General features: G+C 35.8%; 1 protein-coding gene across 1 annotated transcript in view; it reads right to left on the reverse strand.

Moving 5' to 3' along the window:
• Window positions 1-7,071, reverse strand: part of LOC127966704 (CDC42 small effector protein 2) — a 29,230-nt gene extending 22,159 nt beyond the window's left edge. The window contains exon 1 of the mRNA XM_052567888.1: window positions 6,866-7,071. The gene's annotated coding sequence lies outside the window, so the exon portion shown is untranslated. The remainder of the gene's footprint in view (window positions 1-6,865) is intronic.
• Between the last annotated feature and the right edge of the window lie 1,060 nt (window positions 7,072-8,131).

The raw sequence follows: 8,131 nt of genomic DNA on the forward strand, positions 1-8,131 counted from the left end.
TAAATTACTATTAATATACTATTAATTAATGCATGCGTTCTCTAGGCTTTGAACACATGACCTCAGCAGTGACATATATAGTGCACATTAGGGTGCATAATATTGAAGTGAAAATATTCCTTAAAGACATTGTTTTTGTTATACTAGAGAACTGAAGATGTTGTTCAATGCAACCGTGTGACTTGTCACTTGAGATACGTGATGCAGAATGCTACACCTTGCAGCATGCAAGAAAGGATGTTTGACCACAAATGTCACCAAGTCTGGCACGATATGTTAGCATGGCTGCATGGCTGTGGTAGAGGGTTAATTTCCCTTTACAAAGAAAGTGGTAACAAAGCATGCCTTATACTACCATTACAGCCAGCTAGCAAAGGAAACATCAGTGTCTCATCTCTCCGTAAGGCAATGACCCAGATACTACTGATGACTGACCAGTTGCTTAATAAAGCCATCACTGTCTGCCTAGACCCAATTTGGCCTTTTTGGCTTGTGAAGAAGTCTCTAAGATTCTTCCTAACCATTTTACCCAATCATGGAAATAGCTTTTTTATATTTTTAGGAATTACACCTAGCAAAGTCCTGAAGAAGTGCTGTTATTAGTGTACTATATATTTAAGATGTATGTCTTAAATGATCTCATATGAGCTAATTTCACACCACAGCTTGGTATCAGCAAATATCTCATGATATGATATAACAAAGTGATGTGTTGCAATTCAATAGATCGCAGTGCATCACAATATCATAACTGGCTCATGACTGACACTATGCCAAACGCACAAGAGATCCAACACATCTAGTTTCAATCTCTATTGCAGGTTCACTTCACTTTTATCCAGTACAGCTCTGACCACAAAGAAAGTTTTAGTATTTGCGCCTATTTTTTTAAACAATTATGAATCTTTCTGGTTATTGAAAAGAATGGAAGTGCAGAAGCCTTCAGAGAGATGTATGAGCCAAGAACAAAAACCAAGAATGAGCTTGATTTTAAATCATCTTGAAGAAGCCAAGCTTGAAGGCTGATCGTTCGCGTGCACAGCCGCTGAAAACAGGATGCACGCTGATTGACAATGGTTTCAGTCGCTCTTGATTCATCTACAAACAGGGTACCTGCTTATCCTATTTTTGTTGGCATCTCAAAGCAGGCGTCTTTTAGTGTGGCTTTTATGCAGATTTTAAAAAACTGAATAAAAACTAAATTAAATATGGAAGTTTCATGAATTCAGTTCTGAATGGCACACAACCCTGCTGCCTTTAGTGCCTTTGTGACACTCTGTATATGATATCTGACATTTATTTATTTACCTCATCTCATGTCATTCCAAACCTTTTTAAAAACTTTTGAGTTTTGCATATGCTTTGAACTACCATTTTGACTTTTTCTTCAAAATAACGGCACTGGACTTCACGCATAATGCATACAGACCAAATTAGCGAAGCACTGTAAACATTTACGTCATTTGATTGACAAGTTGCAAAGTCTTAACTGTAAAGTGACAAGTGTGAGTCTCACTTTGAGCCCACAGACTCTGTCTTGAGCTGATGTAAAACACACACACATCATACGTTCGTAATGAACAGGAGGGGAAATATCTGCACTTCACCAAAGTGAATGAATGCACGAAAAGCATGTTCAGTTATTACGTTATTTGTTGTATGTATTGTAGAAGTTCGGAAAAGTTAATGAAATCTCAAACATGATAAAAACAAACTTCCTTAAGGAACCATGCAATTGTAGTCTTTCAGTTCTTTTATCTCATCTCATGTATCACGAGACTCGTAACCAAAAGCCCTGCATCACAAACTCAATGGTGTACCAGGTGCGCTAACGAGCAATTTTACTTTTTTTGATAAGCCATACATATGGAGCTGGTTTTGTGAAGGAAACATCAAAATATATTTGTTTATAAATAATGCACTGTGATAAAAGTGTAAACAATAGTATTGTGCAAGTAACTAAATCTTTATTAATTGATAATTTGCCTCTGTAATCATTATTTGTGTGAAAAGGGAATAAAAGTTGTTGTTGTCTACAGCAAAAATGTAGCGGAGGCACGTTTTTCATGTAGCAAGTTTAATACTTACAGAACTATAAGTGATGCTTGCCTTAGAAAAAACAACCTCTGAATGTTCCACATTGTTTAATATAATTTACATCAATTCAACCCCTGCTCTATAATTGAATGAACTAAAGTATGTTCGGCTCTTCTGCAAAGGCCAAAACTAAATTAAAGCTGCAATGCCACAAACACTCGAGGACAGGTGCCAAGATGCAATTACGCAAGGAATTTCTGACCATCGCACAGACGAAGGGTCTTAAGCCTGGGAGGATCTCTTAAAGAGAAACATATGGAGGCTAGATTAGATTAGGACGTTCCTGAGCATTCTCCACTCGAGCTGTAACTCACACCAAAATACAATGGTTTAAGAGGAAAATGCGATTTCACAGTCTCTGTATTAAAACAATCCTAGAATACACTCTTGTTTTGCCCTGAATAACAATGGTGCAATCACTCACTCAGTGGTACTTGACCAGATTTCTGTGATTAGCACCAAATAAAGATGTTTTTGTTTTGCTGTTGGATCATATGATGCAGAACTAGGTCGCAAAACGGTACGATGCACTTCTAAAAGCTTGCATTTGTTCTATAGACCTGTATTCACTCATTTCTAAAACACAGATGGAGAAAATCTGACGAATCTTATACAATAATGATGCTGAAAATTCAGCTTTGATCACAGCAACCAATTATATTTGACTGTACCCTATAGTTTCATATATAAAACAGTTATTTTATATTCTAATAATATTTCACAATATGACTGTTTTTACCTTAATTCGGATCAAATAAACACAGCCTTAGTGAGCATAAGAGACTTCTTACTGACCCCAAACCTTTGACCCATGTAGTTTCTAGAAGTCAAGACAATGTAATAGTATTACGTTAAGGTCTATAGTGCTTTAATGTCTTATAGCGCACAATTTATCAGTTTAAAGCTGACCGTAGGACAGTCTACAATCAGCTATAATACAGTAGAGGTAGCTTATATATTGTTTTATGTGAGTAAACAGTAATAGCTGTCGACTTTAGAAATACTCTGGTGTAGTGACAAACCCACGTTCTGCCAGAATTACTAGCAGGTGATGAGTATCACTGTTTTGGTCATATCGCACACCCCTAAGCAGTTTCATCAAGAGTCTGATAGGAAATCATGTTTTATCACTTTATCTTTATCTTTGAACCAAAGGCGGATGTGGCAAGCAAAGAAAAACTCGATTTGATGTTGGATAAAGTTGGCTCCATCAGGGGTCCAGCTCTCCTCTGGCTATATAGAGTATAAACATTATGTCAATAATGTTATAATATTGACTGAACAGTATGATTATGGACTTAGGGCCAGATTTATTAAATAGGGCAAATTAGCATGAGACCACAATCCCATAAAAGCCCTGAAGAGTGGTTGTTCTGTGGCTGATGTACTAGCAATGAGCAAATACAGAATACAGATGCAGATCATGTCCATGATGATGACCGAACACAATCAACCAAGAGCTTGCATTGAAATACTCTCCCCACCGTTCTGTCGTGTCTGAATCTTTCTGTAGAAAGTATCAGGGTTGTATTGCAGAGGTGTTTAGATGTAGGTGGTTTCCTTTCTTTCTGGCCAGCTGTGATATGAGCGTCTGCTGACTAAACTACTCTCCTGCCTGCATGTCTCGCATGTCACGCCGCAGGGCGAAGATGATCCTGCCTCCCCCGCTGCACTGTGACTGAAGGGATGCTTACAAAATACATGGTGACTGTATTCTGATCTGCTGATCTGACAATAAACACTTGAAGGAACGAATGCAAATGCAGCAGCCTTCACACAAGCCTGAGGCTCCTGTTATCTGACTGACTAGATGTACAATCTATTTTGTTTTGTTATGAAAAGAGTTTTTTTTTTAATTAAACCTCTTGATTCGACAGAATGCAAGTGACTTTTTTTTTTTTTTTTAAATGTCACATTCTTCTACAAAATGAGAAAATTCTCAGAAGAACACAAATAAAGTTACATTTTTTTTTTAAATTACATATATGAGCAAACTATTTTGTTATACCGGAAAATTTAAATTAGTAGTAGTTTTTTTTGTTTGTTTTTTTGCTCAATCAACACAACAAAATTAGTTATTTAAAAGTTTGATACATTTTGTTTGTTGTTTTATGTTGTTTTATGTTTTTCTTTGTTTTTCTTTGCTTTTTGTTGTTTTATATCGTTTGTTGTTTTGCGTTTTTTGTGTTGTTTCACTGTATGTTCTTCCGTATTTCTTGGCTTTGTGTTGTTGTATATGGTTTTGTTTTGCTTTTTTGTGCTTTGTGTTATTTTGTGGTTTTCTCAAATTGCAGACCTTTGGAGGGTCTTGAAGGTTTTAAAGGAATGCATGCTTGACTCAAAGAGCTACATTTTGTTACTTAGTTTCACAAAAGAAACTGACAGTTGCCACTCTCAGAAAAAAGGTACAAAAGTTGTCACTGTAGTGGTACCTTTATAAAAGGCACAACTTTGTACCTAAAGAGTTCATGTTGGTTCTTTAAAGGTACATATATGTACCTAAAGTGTACATCTTAGTACTTAAAAGGTACAAAAGTGTACCTTTTGAAAAGGTACTGCCCCAGTGACAGCTTTTGTACCTTTTTTTTCTGAGAGTGTGTGGTTAAGTGATTTTCATGATGGTAAAAAATGTCCAAATGAATGCTGCCTTCACATGGTATGAGTTTCCTAGTCTGAAATTGGACATGAACTGCCTTGTATTTTTACACCTGGGAGCTGAATATCTAGATAGTGCTGTGAATGTTTATATTGTTACCAATGAATGGGATGCTACATTTCTACATATCTTCCAATCTACACCTTTTGGCTTTAATAAAGTTTCCCAAAGAAACAAGCAAGCATGGCTGTCCACCATGATGTCTGTTCTTCTTTCCAACAATAAAGCACTTGAACACCACAAACTCATGATGACATCTTCAGATGTGGGAAGTAGGAAGTTTCCGAAGGCAATCATAAGACCTCTCTTTAAAACTGCAGTGATCTTTTAATTGGAGGTGATGGTTTTTTTTCCAATCTAGACTACTACTACTTTTACTTTACTAGCAGTCCATCAGTGTATAACTTTAGCTCTCAGTTTTGTATTAATGTATTAATCATGTGGTTCTACTGTCTAAATTGGCTAAAATAAAATCTCAATTATTAAATATAAAATTGTTATTCATTATTAAAAGGTTTATTCCAAAAGTAATCCTAGTAAACAGGTCTGCAATCTGAAATATCACCATAATACCACCACATTAATATGTGCACGCTTCAGAGCAGATCAGGAGGCAGCGGCGTGACTTTGATTTCGTACAGTTCAGTTCTCTCTTCTGCAAACGGCATCGCAGACAGACAGGCCTGACCTACATCTACATCTGCAGAGTGAAGAAACTATCCTGTCTCTGACTGCTATTTATATCGTATGTAAATGCATGCAAAAAAATATTATTTTATCACAATACACAGACATTTTTGGACCATCATCAGTGGAGAAAGATGATATTTGCAGTCAGATGTGTATATAGTTACAGTGTCATGATGAAAAGACATTGAATAGTAATACTGTAAAATGTTTTTAAAAAATAAAAATTCTTTACATAATAAATGTGTGTGTACTGTGCATATTTGTAGTGTATATAAAAATACACACAAATGCATGTATATATTCAAGATAAATATGTACTTTATATTTTAAACAATATTAATTGTTATATATATATAATTAGAAATTTGAATATAATTAGAATATAAACATATGCATGTAAATAGGTATAAATATTTTCAAAATATATGCTGTATGTGTGTGCTTTTATATATACATAACTGTTTTCACTTTAATTTGAGTTAAGTTTTAGTAATTTTGTTATCTTTTTTTTCTTTTTTTTCAAATACAAATGTTTATATCATTTTAGTAATTAGTTTTTATTTATTTGCTTTTGATTATTTTAGTACTTCAAATTAAACTAAACAAAAATAAGAAATGTTGTAACATTTTTTTCATGGTTTTAGTTTTAGCTCATGATAATCAGCCTGCCCATGATTGTAGCAGTTCTCTGTAACAAACCAGAATTAATTATCAGAGAGAAGTCTGTTAAATCAAGTAATATGCAAAGCTGGGTACAAGATTAAAAACAAAAAATCGCAATATGATATAATTTAATTAGTGAATAATAACACATCAGTATATAAGACATTAATAATAATTATTCTAACTCATATATCAACTATTGGCTGTTTATAGTTGCCCAGCAACAACACTTTTGCCCATTAATACGAAATGCGCGTTCACACTGTGCGCTTTACGAACCGGATCATCCAATCCGAATTAAGAACCGGAACTAGTGTTTAATGAATTCTATTTCACACGGGCGTGTGTGCAGTGCAATGCAAAGACTTTCACACTTTCATGACAATAAGTGACTCGTCTGTTAATAAAGACAAGTCAAAACAGAATGAATTTGAAGTACTTCCTAAAATGTGCTGCTGTTCAACAGTTTGCACAGCATTTCTGTAAATCTGCTGTGCCATAATGCAGAAAACAGAGGATACACAACACACTGACGTTATGTCTTCATATATCACCTCGGAATATGACCAGGATCGTGTAGACTAGCGACTAAATCTGCTGCATTACCATCGTATGAAACCAGTTACTATACAAAAAAAAGTGGTTTCTACTTACCAGGACTGATTCGGCTAATACACGAGTTTACTGAGACGTGTCATGCAGTGCACGAGTGTGAGCAGCAGTGTTCATGTGAGTGATGTAAATGAAGAGCTGTCTTACCGTCGGATGCTCAGCTGATCGATGCGGGAAACGAAGCACCTGCGCGAGGCGTCTGATCAGACGAGCCTCCGCTGAAACAAACCCTCACTTAAACCAGCTTTGAGCTGTACACCTTCATCTGTGATCTGCCTTTGTGTCTTTTCTCATTGTGAATGACAGCAGCGCTGGAGAAGGAGAGGAAACCCTCGAATGAGGAGGAACACTCCCACTGTGAGGACAAAAAACTAAGAAACAGCGCCACCTGTGCGTCAACACTCCCACTTGGAGGTCTCCGGGCTGCAGCGATACCTACTTGATACTGCCCGGATTTATGGGGGTAAATTGATTCCAAAAACATTGAAAATGAACAGACTAAAAGTCACAAATAGATATTACAACTGGTAAAAACAAAACACAATCTACAAATAGATTTTTAAAAAATCTGCAAACAACGGTGTTGGAGTAACATTAATCACGGTAACTACAACTCATTATTTACCTAAATTGATCTGAATCATTAAAGGAATAGTTTACCCAAAAAGGAAAATTCACATCATCCAAGATGTAGATAAGTTTGTTTCTTTATCAGATTTGGAGAAATGTAGCAATACATCACCCTCTCTGCAATGGAAGTGAATGGGTGCCGTCAGACTGAGAGTCCAAACAGCTGATAAAAACATCACAATAATCCACAGCACTCCAGTCCATCAGTTAATGTCTTGTGAAGGAAACGCATACATGAATGAGCCACATTAACTTTAGACTGTGGCTTCTGGTCTTAATAATGAGTTGTTTCTTACAAACGCAGCTTTTGTCTTCTCCAGATGTTAACTGATCGACTGGAGTGATGTGGATTACTTGTAGATAATAGTGATGTTTTAATCAGCTGTTTGGACTCTCATTCTGACGGCACCCATTCACTGTAGAGCATCCACTGGTGAGACAGTGATGCAATGCTGCATTTCTCTGGGATGTCCTAAGGGTGACATTTTCAGAATAAACAATTCCTTTAAAATCCAGAAGAAGTGTTATTGAAGCTTCAGCTGGGTTTGTCAGGCACCATTATGTTATTATAAGCAATTTGACCCCAGCAATAAACAAATAATTAAACTGTGTACTCCTTAATCATCACAAATGATTCAAAACAGAGGTTTGAGAAAATACTTCATTGTTCTGAATTAGTGAAATGTAGTTTGAAATAGTTAAGCATTAGATCAACACACACAAGTTTCTCTCTCTCTCTTAAATATATTAATTGAAAGATTATCATAAACCTGGTTTCGATGT

Source organism: Carassius gibelio, chromosome B10, assembly GCF_023724105.1.
Source record: "Carassius gibelio isolate Cgi1373 ecotype wild population from Czech Republic chromosome B10, carGib1.2-hapl.c, whole genome shotgun sequence".
Lineage (NCBI taxonomy): Eukaryota > Metazoa > Chordata > Actinopteri > Cypriniformes > Cyprinidae > Carassius > Carassius gibelio.